We start from the raw sequence: 11,772 nt of genomic DNA, 5'->3' as shown, positions 1-11,772 counted from the left end.
TTAACTGATATATTGTACATATGCGTATTTGGTTATTTGAAGTCAGATAGGGAAGGGAGTAAAACAAGATGAGAGGAGGGGGGAGGGGGAGGGAAATGGGGACCAAGACATGAGAAAGGGTATCAATGTATGTGAAGTAATACACCTTCTATCTGGTGAATATAATGTAACCCTTCTATTAATTACAATAAAATATATGAAAAAAAAGAATTCTTTTTGTTCCTAATTTAGTGTGGTGGCCAAAAGAAATTTAGTGTTTTGTTGTAAGATTCAGCAGGTTAAACATTCTGGTGACTCCGTTGTTTCTAGTTAGAGGATAAGACAAGTTAAAGGTGGTCTCTCTGTTTGTCTGTCTGTGTGTCTGTCTGTGTGTGTGTCTGTTTCTCTCTCTCTCTCTCTCTCTCTCTCTCTCTCTCTCTCTCTCTCTCTCTCTCTCTCTCTCAATGAATAAGTAAAGGCTGATCATTAGGGGTTTTTTAATTTGTTATGTATTTTCCTAAAATGCTTTACTGATAAGGTGCGTTTTTGGCCCCAATCAAAAATTTGCCCAATTATGTGATGGATGTCTATCTCAAGAGATGATGATGATGATGAAAAGACCAGCGAATCTGCTCATGCCCATGTTCATCTTTGATGTGTCTCATTTCATTGCTGTGAGAAGGAGGCTGGCTAAAATAGAATGACTTACCTAGGTTTTCAGATGTTCATGGGAGACGTGACAGCTAAAAAAGCTCCCTCATAGCATTTGTGATTCACTTAGTGAATGAGAAGTCTTTTACCATCAAGTCAGGGTTGGAATTTTATGTGAAAGGCAAATATTACTAAATAGCCAAAGCATGTCTCTGTGTTAGTTTCCACATATATTCTGTAGTTTAAGGTGAATAACTCATGAAGTACCAATCCTATTATGAATCAGAGAGGCTGGACAGACAGAGGAAGCAAGGAAGGGAGAGAGGAAGCAGAAATGTAGATGAATGATCAGCTCAATTTCCTTCATAGCAAGGGAAACGGAACATCAGGAAACCCACGAAAACAGTGTAAACAGTGCTTTAGGGTCATAGGAAAAGAACTCCTTGTGAATCTTACATAAGTTTTTATTTAGCACAGGTAATCATTTCATTGGAGGGAGAGGCCTCATTTCTAGGAAATACCCCCTTACATATGTAGTATATGTAGTGTTCGTTTTCTGGGTATTATAGCAATTTGGGAAGAAAAAGTCTCTTTAGGAACTTCCATAGTATTTGACTGTGCATAATTTAATGGTTCATGTTGATAATGAGGAGCAGAATACACATACATTGACAGATGAGAGCCATTTGTTGTCAGATACTCAAATGTAGACAGATTTGTGTAGAAAGCTGTACAGAGACTAAGTACCATGTTTGTGGGAACCCTTTGGAAGGTCAGGGAAGTGAAATTTTTCTGTGCCATTCCGTGTTTTCACAAATTGGGTAAAGAATTGAGGCTCCTTTAAGGAGAGGGAATTCTCAATGTCCTGGTGAACAATGAAGTGGCCTGCCACCCATTGGTCCAATCTGAGAGTAAGTCAGTAAAGACATCTAGGATTACTGAAGGTAATGAGGGAATAGAAGGAACAGAGGAAGCAGAATATTAGCTATGATCTCAGGTTGAGTTCCCTTGAAGAGTATTGTATTGAAATTCATACAAGATGTCAAGAGGTACTATGGTAGGGGTACTGGGAAAAATTCTTCTACCTTGCATGAAACCGGTCCATATTTAATTTCCTGAACAGATTCAACTGTATTTCTGTGGTAAAATGAAAATACTGCTTTTCATTTGGTTCTGGTCTGTTAGTTCACACTGGAGTACCAGAGCAAAGAGCTAGAGGGAACAGAGGAGCTGGAGATGGAGCTGTAGCTCAAGTGGCAGAACCTGTTCCTAGGATGAACGCAGTTATGGTTTTAGTACCGAGCCTGCAGAAAAAGTTTGATTTCCTCTACAGTTTCCAACTCAATTTTCTGTGTCTTTTTTTTACTTACATTTTAGGGATGACACAACCTTAACCGCCATTGCGGTTTGTGACTCGAGCATTAACATTTGGTGAGTTATCTGTCATCTGAATGTAAATTCATTTGTGGTGTGAGTTTAGTACACAGTCTATATGACAGCTGATCGTTGTCTTCATTATTCCTCCTCCTGTATTGAAACTAAATAGAAAATGACAGCATCTGGCAGCAGATACTTGGTCATGGTCTACTGTGAATTCAAACATAGCAACCGTATCTTTATTTACCTATTCTCTACCTTATTTACTTATTGCCTACATGGAACTTTTACTGAGCCAATGGAGGTAAGAATCACAGTCAGGCACAGTGAGGTGGTCTCCGTGTTTCTGAGGTGAAAGAGCTGGTGGGCCTCTTTCATTCTCCAGAAATCTGATACTTGGACAGGCCCACTGACAGTTATGATGAGAGTCCAGCTTCTAGGCTGTTGTTCCTTGTCCTTTGGTGAGAAGCAGTTAAGAATACAGCCAAGTATGTGAAAAGAAGGAGGGAGAAGAGCAGACTTAGAAAGCTGAAAATCAGATTGTATAGTGGATTGATTTCTTCTGAAGTGAGTTACATGTACAAATGAACTAACGCATACCAATAAACAGTGTGTTAGGTTTACTAAGAGAATTATTTGATCATGCATAAAAGCTTTCTTTTGTAGAGGTAAAAATATAAGTTCCTGCATACGAATTTCCTTTCTAGGGAAAAAATGGAAATACCTTGTTCATTTAGCTAAATATGTAAAAGTTTCAATTTCTTCAAATTTTTCAGTGTTAGATTAACTTACTACCTTGAGTAAAAAAGTAAAACTATGATTGCACATGGTATTTGACTGTATATAATTGAATTCTCTTTAGCTTGGATAAGAATGACCCAACAGAATTTGGGACAGAAGAATTCAAGCAAAGGTCAGATATCTATAAATAGAAAAACATACATAAATATATATGTTATGAAACAGACTGATCATTTCTGGGTAGTTTCCAAATATTGTCAGTGTACCTTCTGTCTGTCATATTACTCCTTTTCATTTTGATGAGTAAATGAGAAATGAGTTGCACAAAATGTTTTGCTATTTTAGGGAGCAGTGAAGGAAAACTCCTAAACCCCCCACTCACATTGCCAGTGTATAAGATCCTAACAACTGGTTGTGTTCCTTTGGTTTGGTGGCAATGACATAAAATCCTTTGCATTTATTTTGTGCTATAACAGTTTCTTCACAGGTGAAGAAATACAAGTGTCAGATCAAAGTGACTACAAGTTTGTTCGGGCCTTTCCATATTGTATTGGCTATGTCCAGTTCTTTGATGGGTATACTCTTTCTCTATATCTATTCTTTTCATTGTGAACTTCATGCCAACTTTTCAAAACTGTGGTTCTAAGGTTTGTGACACTGTGAATACTTTATGGACACCATTTATATTGTATAGACAGATGACTCCACGGCGTTATGACAAGCTCCTTACTGCTCACACCTGTGAATACAGGGTTCGTGAATAAATTTATGTTTGCAATGAAAGAGATAGGAGACTAAGAGAGAGAGTGTGTGTCCACATGTGTGCTTTAGGTAAAGGGGCTCCAAATCAGGTTTCCCGGATTAATCTGTTTTCTTGCTTATCATTGGGCCTCTGCTTCTTGATCCACACATGAAGTGCACCCTTTTGTTGATTCAGTGGAGATGTACTTCTGCAGAAAGGAATACCCTGGATGGCTTTTTATTGCTATCCTGTCATATTTTTCCCATCTGTAAACCAAAGGTCTGCACATCTATCTAAAATTCTGTTGAAAGCCTAATGGGAAGGGTCATTGATCAGGCAAGCCTAGGCATGAAGGATCAACATGCCATGATCATGGGAGTAGCAAGGACAGTGCTCTGAGTTCTGACCTCAGGAAAAGAAGGGTTGACAGAGACAGAAGACCTAGACACATAGTACATTTGACAGACCACCTGTGTAGAAAAACAAGGCCACAGTTTTCTAACCGAGTAGTGTTAGAACATTGTATCATTTCCTCCCACATTTTCCCACTTAATTTTTATATGTTTTGATATGTCCACAACAAGAACAGCAACTTAACAACTGTTATTGTTCCTTCAAATGAAGACATAAGTAGTGTGCGAGCTGATTTTTTTTTTTTTGGTCATGACAAGGTATAGAGGGGTTACACTTACATTCGTCAGGTAATAGGAAGATTACTTGTCACAAACTGATTCCTCTTTTTCATATTTTTTCCCATTTCTTTTCCCCACCCCCTCCCAATCATCTTGTCTTCCCTCCTTTCCTTTCCTATTTCAAATAACCAAATAAGAACATATACAATATACTAGATAATAAAGTCAGATACAGTCCCAATAGGAAATTGACCATAAAGAGGAAAAAGGAAAAGAGAAATAACATAGTACCTTAAAAACAACAATCACACAAAATAAAGTTCTTGGTTCCATTTTTTTAAAGTTCCTTTCATTTAGTGTAAATTGATTTTTTTGTCATCAAGTGATAAATCAGAATTGGACAGTGGTGACTTTTCAGGATACAGAGGACTACCTATGAATATGATATCATATGTAATCCAGATGTGTTTTGAAACTAAGCAGGATATGAAGAGCAGATCAAAAGAGAGTGGTTCATGGAGTGCTGTGATGTCAAGAACTAGCACCTAGAATCCCTAGGTGCCTGTCAGCTACTCACAATGAGCCAAGGTTGCAGGGAATCCTTTTCTGAAACAAAAAGGTACTCTCATTTGTCTGTAGTTCCCAGGAGGTAAGACACTGATAAAACACCAGCACAATGCAAGGGACATTTCACAATCCCTCTACCCACACTGGCAATGCCTTATCTCTGACTACTATTCCATCTTACACATCTGGAATATCAGCTTTACTACCACATCAAAGTTAGTGTGTTTTGCAATAGTATCAATTTTTCCCATTTCCTTTAAGTAAGTTAAACTTTCTTTCTTGGTTTATCAGTCCTCTGATTGATCAATTACTTATCAGTTAACTTTCATATCTAATATAATCTCTAATACCTTTAGTATTTTTGTAGCTCTATGTCCTTAAATAAGATACACTGCTGCTGTCATTCTGGCCACTCAGCAGGCAGAGATCTGAGGATCACAGTTCAAAACCAGCCCTGGCCTGTGAGACTCTGTGAGTCTCTTACCTCCAATTAACCACTAGCAAAACCATAAGTGGTGCTGTGACTCTAGGGACAGGGTAGTAGTAGTCTTGAGCTGAAGAGCTCACGGAAAGAGCCCAGGCCTAGTGTTGAAGCCACATGAATTGAAAAAAGTAAGATATACTTTTGATTTCAATTTTGTTTTTCGATTTCTTCAGACTAGGTTAGTAGCTCAGCATCTGATCTTCTGGTAGAATATATATTCTTCAGCTAAAAGATGAAATGTTTTCAAGTGTCTTCTAAACAAATTTGGACTGTAGTAAACTTTGATGTTTTTTGAGTGATATTTTTTGTCTAACTGATCTTTCCTTACTAGCAATGGATAGAATGCATCTAATGTCATTCAAGTGTATGTCTCCTTGAAGATTTCATGCTGTTGGTTTTATAGAAGAGCAGTTTCCTGCACTATATACCTATATTGTTACAATGACTATTCATGGTTGTTGTTTTTTTGTCGGTCCTGGGGCTTGAACTCAAGGCCTGGGCAATGTGCTTGGACTTTCTCAAGGCTAGAGCTCTTCCACTTAAACCATAACACCATTTCTGGCTTTTTTCTATGTACATGGTACAGAGGAATCGAAACCGAGCCTTTCTGCATGCTTGGCCAGCACTCTACCAGTAGGCTAACCCCCCGTCCCCCCCTTTTAATACACTTATTTGAAATAGAGAAGAGGAGGGGGAAAACAAGATGGGATTTCTATTTTTGTTAGTTTTATATATTTTAACCTGAGTTCTCCATAAAGAAAGTCTAGAGACAAGAACTTATGACTAATTTCCTTCTTTGGGAATAACACCTCAGAAAAGCAGAAATCAGGAGATATCTATGCTGCCATGGTTGTTTATTTGATATAGTTCACAAAATTTCCTGCCAGTCTTGATACTTTTCCACTGTTTACTGTGCTTTTCTTTTAACTGTGTAACACGAATTTTCTGTCATTGCTTACATTTGATTGTTTTCCAGAAATAAATTCCTCCATTCCATACTCACTCATGAAATGCGTGTTTAGTGGGCAGTGTATCATTGAGTCAAGGTTAAATTCATTATATTTAAACCATTAAAACCATTGGCATCTTTCATTAAAGAGAATAGTCCGTATCACCCAAATTCTGCTTGATCATAAGGGACATATTGCTCACATTTCTTTTTCTTTACTGTATCCTTGTTTATTTCCTCCTTTGTTGTTTGGAGAAAGTGTAGAGAAAGTTTTATTTTCTTCTTTGTGTATCTGGCCTATCAATTTACTCTTTACTACTGGCAGTAGTTAACTTAATGAGCAACAGGAAGCATATGGTTAAAAGACTTAATAATCAGTAAAATCTGTGTGGGTGCAGAATTTACACTCTAACTTTCCAAGTGATACATGCCTTCATGTACATATATGGTAATTCTAAGAAACTGTTGTTAAGTGAGGGACAGTTCCACTATTAGTAATCATTAACAACATACTTTCATTTGAATCAAACTGATGACCTAGCTTCATTTATCTACTGATTTTAATTACTTATATGTATACTGAAGTATGAAGTATCAGCGTTATAGCAGTAGAGAAAATTGATCACTTCATGTATAAAGTAGGTAGCTATTTGACTGAAAATGTATAGTATAGTTGTGCCTTATGATGAGACTTTCTTATCCTGGAAGAATTGTCTGTAGAATGTTATGTGGGATCTAGCATTGAAATGTGAGTTCAAATCTAGGAAGACTCTCTGAATATATATATATATATATATACATATACATTTCCACATATATTTCTAAAGGCAGCATGAAGGAAAGAAATATATTTGTGCGTACACCAACAGATGTCAAAATGTGAAATAAGAAGTATGGGAAGCAACTAAGACACAGGCATGACAGCCCAGCTACTGAGAGACAAATACACATCTTTCTTCCTTCTTTATAACAACTAGGGTAAGAGAGGAATAGGTCATGAGGAGAATTTCTTCTAGTCATTATGTCAGCTACACTTCACAAGATGTTACAAATGCAGTCAACCAAAGGATAGAATCCTTTCTGGAACAAAGCAGTGGCATTCTAAATAGGAATATCGGCAGGAAACCCTATGAGATTCTTATCCAGTTTACTTCCCGAAAGCCAGAAGTATGGCTCAAGTGGTAGAATATTCATCTTAATAGAGAAAGCTAAAGTAGAACACCCAGGCCCTAAGAGGAAACCCAATAGTACCTGCAGAGAAACATAATAAGAAAGAGAAAGAAGGAAGTCCACCTCCCTAGCAGAGACAGTCACATGCTTGATGTGAATGGATGGAAAGAGATATTCCAAGAATGGCACCCAAAAGGAAGCAAATGTAAATGTACTCCTATCTGGCAAAGAAAACTTGAAAGTATTACAACATGAAAGTCATTTCATTTTGCTAAAGACACTGTAATGATTAACAACAAAAAGGCAACTAATCCTCAATGCACCCAATTTGACACAACAGACATCGCTGAACATAAATGAGTTGATGGATCCCAACCATGTTAGATCCTTTCCAAAGAATCCGCAAGAAACCAGATTTAACTGAATATCCAGAGCCAAAGACAGCACATATCTGCAGAATATTCCATCCAGCAGTCCCAGAATAAGTATCATCCAGGCAACCCCAAGCTTTCCCCAAAGGAAATAATATTTAGAGCATAGAGGCAGCATTATTCTCTTTTTTCCTTTTCCTTTCTCTAATACTCCTCCGTAGTAATTCTTCAAAGAGGTTTCTTGGCAGAGTCTAAAGGAAGTCTTAACAGGACATATAAGAAAAGATAATATTACCATGTGCTATCATACTATGGTGGAATTCAACTAGAAATAGACATGGAAGTAAACAATAGAAAAAATTAAAATACATAGAAATGGAACAAAAATCTGAATGTTTAATGAGTTATGGAAGAAAGAAAGGAGGGACATGTAATCAAATGTAGAAAATCATTGGAGCCTCTGACTATATATTTTGGTTTCATTCTTTAGCGATATTTTATCTGATACCTCAACTGAACTTGACAAAGGAACCAACAATGAAGGGTAAGGTCCAAATAAACATACAATGTCACCCATGTGTATTTATGCATATTTACATGTATGTGAGTACAGTCATCCATGAAAGGACAGTCACAGAAAAGAAAGTAATTGAGATTAGGGACCTGTAAGTATAGATGACAATTGAAGGTCTTTGATATTTTTCTAATTTACTTTGGCCATAATATCAGTAGTTCCTTTCTAAAATGTTAGCTATTTCTAAAAAGAAATATCAAGAATGTTTCTTGTTCCTAATCTATTTTAATGGCCAAAAACAATTTAATGTTTTGCTGTAAGATTTAGCAGGTTAAGAAACTTCTTTCTATTGAATTTGTTTTCTCTAACTAGAGGATGGTTATCTCCCTCTCCCTCTCTTTCTTCCTCCCTCTCTCCCTCCCTCCGTTCCTCCAGAATGAATGAGTAAAGGCTGGTCATTACTGGGTTTTAATTTGATATGTATTATCCAAAAATGCCTTACTTCTAAGTTCACGTTCAGGCCTAAACAAAAATTTACACAGTTATGTGCTGGATGTCTATTTCAAGAGATGGTGATGAAAAGACCAGAGAATCTTTTCATGCCATATTCATCCCTGATGTGTCTCCTTCAATTGCTGTGGGAAGGAGACTGGTTAAAATATAATGACTAGGATATCAGATGTTCATGGGAGACGTGACAGCTGAAGACACCTCCCTCATACCATTTGTGATTTATTTAGGGGATGAGAAGGTTTTTACCATCAAGTGAGGGTTATAATTTTATGTGAATGTGAATTACGACTAAATAGTAAAAGCATGTCTGTGCGATCATTCCAACATATATTCTGGATATTAATGCGAATAACTCATGAAATACAAATCCTTTTTATCACTCAGAGAGGCTGGATGGATAGAGAACAATAGTGCCAGCATGGAGGGAAGAGAGAAAGCAGAAATGTAGGTGGTAGATCAGCTTGATTAATTCCATAGCAAGGGAAATGGAAGATAAGGAAACCCATAAAAACAGTGCTACCAGTGGTTTAGGAAAAGAATTTGTCAGTCTTGCATAAGTGGTTGTTTAGCACAGGTGAACATTTCATTGAAGTGAGAGGCCATATTTTTAGGAAAGCACATGAAATACCCCCTTGCAAATACAGTATATGTAGAGTTAGTTTTCAGGCAGTTATAGCTATTTGGGGAGAAAAAGTAGGTTTTGGAATTCTCACAGTATTTGACTGTGTGCAATTTAATTATTGATGTTGATAATAACTAGCAGGATGCACATGGATGCACACAAGACAGCCCTAAGTGGTCAGATACCCAAATGTCGACAGACTTGTGTAGAAAGCTGTACAGAGACTAAGCACCATGTTTGTGGGAACCATTTGGAAGGTCAGGGAAGTGCAATTTTTTGTGCCATTCTTTCTTTTTGCAAATTGGGTGAAGGATTGAGACTCCAGAGGAGAGGGAGTTCTCTCTGTCCTGGTTAGCAGTGGAGAGTTCTCTGCTTCTGGCCTGCCACCCATTGGTACTCTCTGCAAGTAAGTCAGTAAAGACATCCACGATTGGTGAAAATAAGAAGGGAATAGAAGGAACAGAGAAAGCAGAATATTGGCTGTGACCTCCGGGTTGAGCTCCCTTGAATTGCATTGCATTGAAAGTCATACAAGATGGCATTAGGTACTGTGGTAGGGGGAACAATTCTTCTATCTTGTGTGAAAACTTTACTTTTCTAAGTTCCATGTTTAAGTTCCTGAAGAGATTCAAATCCATTCTATTGTAAAATGGAAATACTGCTTTTCATTTAAGTACAGGTCTCCTACTTCACACCATAGTACCAGAGCAAATAGCTAGAGGGAACAGAAGAGCTGGAGATGGCGATGTAGCTCAAGTGGCAGAGCATGTTCCTCAGATGACCACAGTTATGGTTTTAGTACACAGCCTTGTAGAAACAGTTTGATTTCTTCTAAATGTTCCAACTGATTTTCTGTGGCTGATTTTCTATTATTTTATTTTTTAGAGATGACACAGCATTAACTGCCATTGCAGTTTGTGACCCAAGCATTAACATTTGGTGAGTTGAATTTTCTGTCATCTGAGTGTAAATTCACTTCTAGGGTGAGGTTAGTACCCAATCTATATGACAGCTGATCAGTGTCCTCATGTATTCCTTCTCTTGTATTGAAACTAAATTGAAAATGATAGCGTCAGGCAGCAGATACTTGGTCATGGTATACTGTGAAGTAAAACATAGTAACCGTATCCTTATTTACGTATTCTCTACCTTATTTACCTATTTCCTACATGCAACTTGTACTGAGACAATGGAGGAGAGAGTCCCAGTCAGGAACAATGAGGTGGTCTCAGTGTTTGTGAGGTGAAAATGCTGGTGGGCCTCTTTCTTTATCTAGAAATCTGGTACTTAGTAGACAGGCTCATTTTCAGGTATGATGAGAGTCCAGCTTTTAGGCTGTAGTTTCTTGTCTTTTGGTGAGAAGCAGTTAAGAAATCAGCCAAGTTAGTGACAGGAAGGAGAGAAGAGCAGACTTAGAAAGCTGAAAATCAGATTGTATAATGGATTGAGTTCTTCTGAAGTGAGTTGCATGTACAATTAAACTACACGATACCAATAATCAGTGTGTTAGGTTTAGTAAGAGAGGAAAATTCTTTGACCGTGCATAAAAGCTTTCTTTTGAAGTGATAAATATGTAAAAGTTTCCATTTCTACAAATGTGTTAGTGTTAGGTTAACTTACTACCTTAAGTAAAAAAGTAAAACTATGATTGCACTTGGTATTTGACTGTATATAATTTAATGCTCTTTAGCGTGGATAAAAATGATCCAGCAGAATTTGGGACAGAAGAATTCAAGCAAAGGTCAGATATAGACATATAGGTCAACGTGTATAAGTATATGTTAGGAAACATATTGATCATTTCTGGGAAATTTCCAAGTATTGTCAGTGTATCTTCTGTCTGTCATATTATTCCTTTTTCATTTTTATGAATAAATGAGAAATGAGTTGCACAAAAGTGTTTTGCTATTGTAGGGAGCAGTGTATTAGGTTTACTAAGAGAGAAAAATTCTTTGACCATGCATAAAAGATTTCTTTTGAAATGATAAAATGTAACTCCCCTACCCCAAATTAAATTCCTTTGTTCATTTAGCTAAATATGTAAAAGTTTTGATTTCTACAAATTTGTTAGTCTTAGATTAACTTACTACACTGAGTGAAAACGTAAAACTATGATTGCACATGGTATTTGATTATCTATAATTTAATTCTCTTTAGCTTGGATAAAAATGACCCACCAGATCTTGGGACGGAAGAATTCAAGCAAAGGTCAGATATCTACAAGTAGATAAACATACATAAATATAAATGTTATGAAACAGACTGATCATTTCTGGGTAGTTTCCAAATATTGTTAGTGTACCTTCTGTCTGTCAGATTGCCCCTTTTCCATTTTGATGAGTAAATGAGAAATGAGTTGCACAAAAGTGTTTTGCTATTGTAGGGAGCAGTGAAGGGAAACGCCTAAAACCCCCCACATTGCCAGTGTATGAGATCCTACTACAACTGGTTGTGTTCCTT

General features: G+C 37.1%; 1 long non-coding RNA gene across 1 annotated transcript; it reads left to right on the top strand.

Moving 5' to 3' along the window:
* Positions 1 to 1,992: 1,992 nt before the first annotated feature.
* LOC150064940 (uncharacterized) lies at positions 1,993 to 11,520 on the top strand. Its single transcript, XR_016534722.1, has 5 exons — positions 1,993 to 2,061; positions 2,870 to 2,920; positions 8,154 to 8,207; positions 10,198 to 10,251; positions 11,470 to 11,520. It is a non-coding gene; the product is annotated as an uncharacterized LOC150064940 (long non-coding RNA).
* Positions 11,521 to 11,772: the final 252 nt, after the last annotated feature.

The sequence above is a fragment of the Megascapheus bottae genome, chromosome 3, assembly GCF_031878675.1.
Source record: "Megascapheus bottae isolate mThoBot1 chromosome 3, mThoBot2.hap1, whole genome shotgun sequence".
Classification (NCBI taxonomy): Eukaryota; Metazoa; Chordata; class Mammalia; order Rodentia; family Geomyidae; genus Megascapheus; species Megascapheus bottae.
The sequence above is the reverse complement of the archived record's forward strand: the minus strand, read 5'-3'. Positions and strand labels throughout refer to the sequence as shown.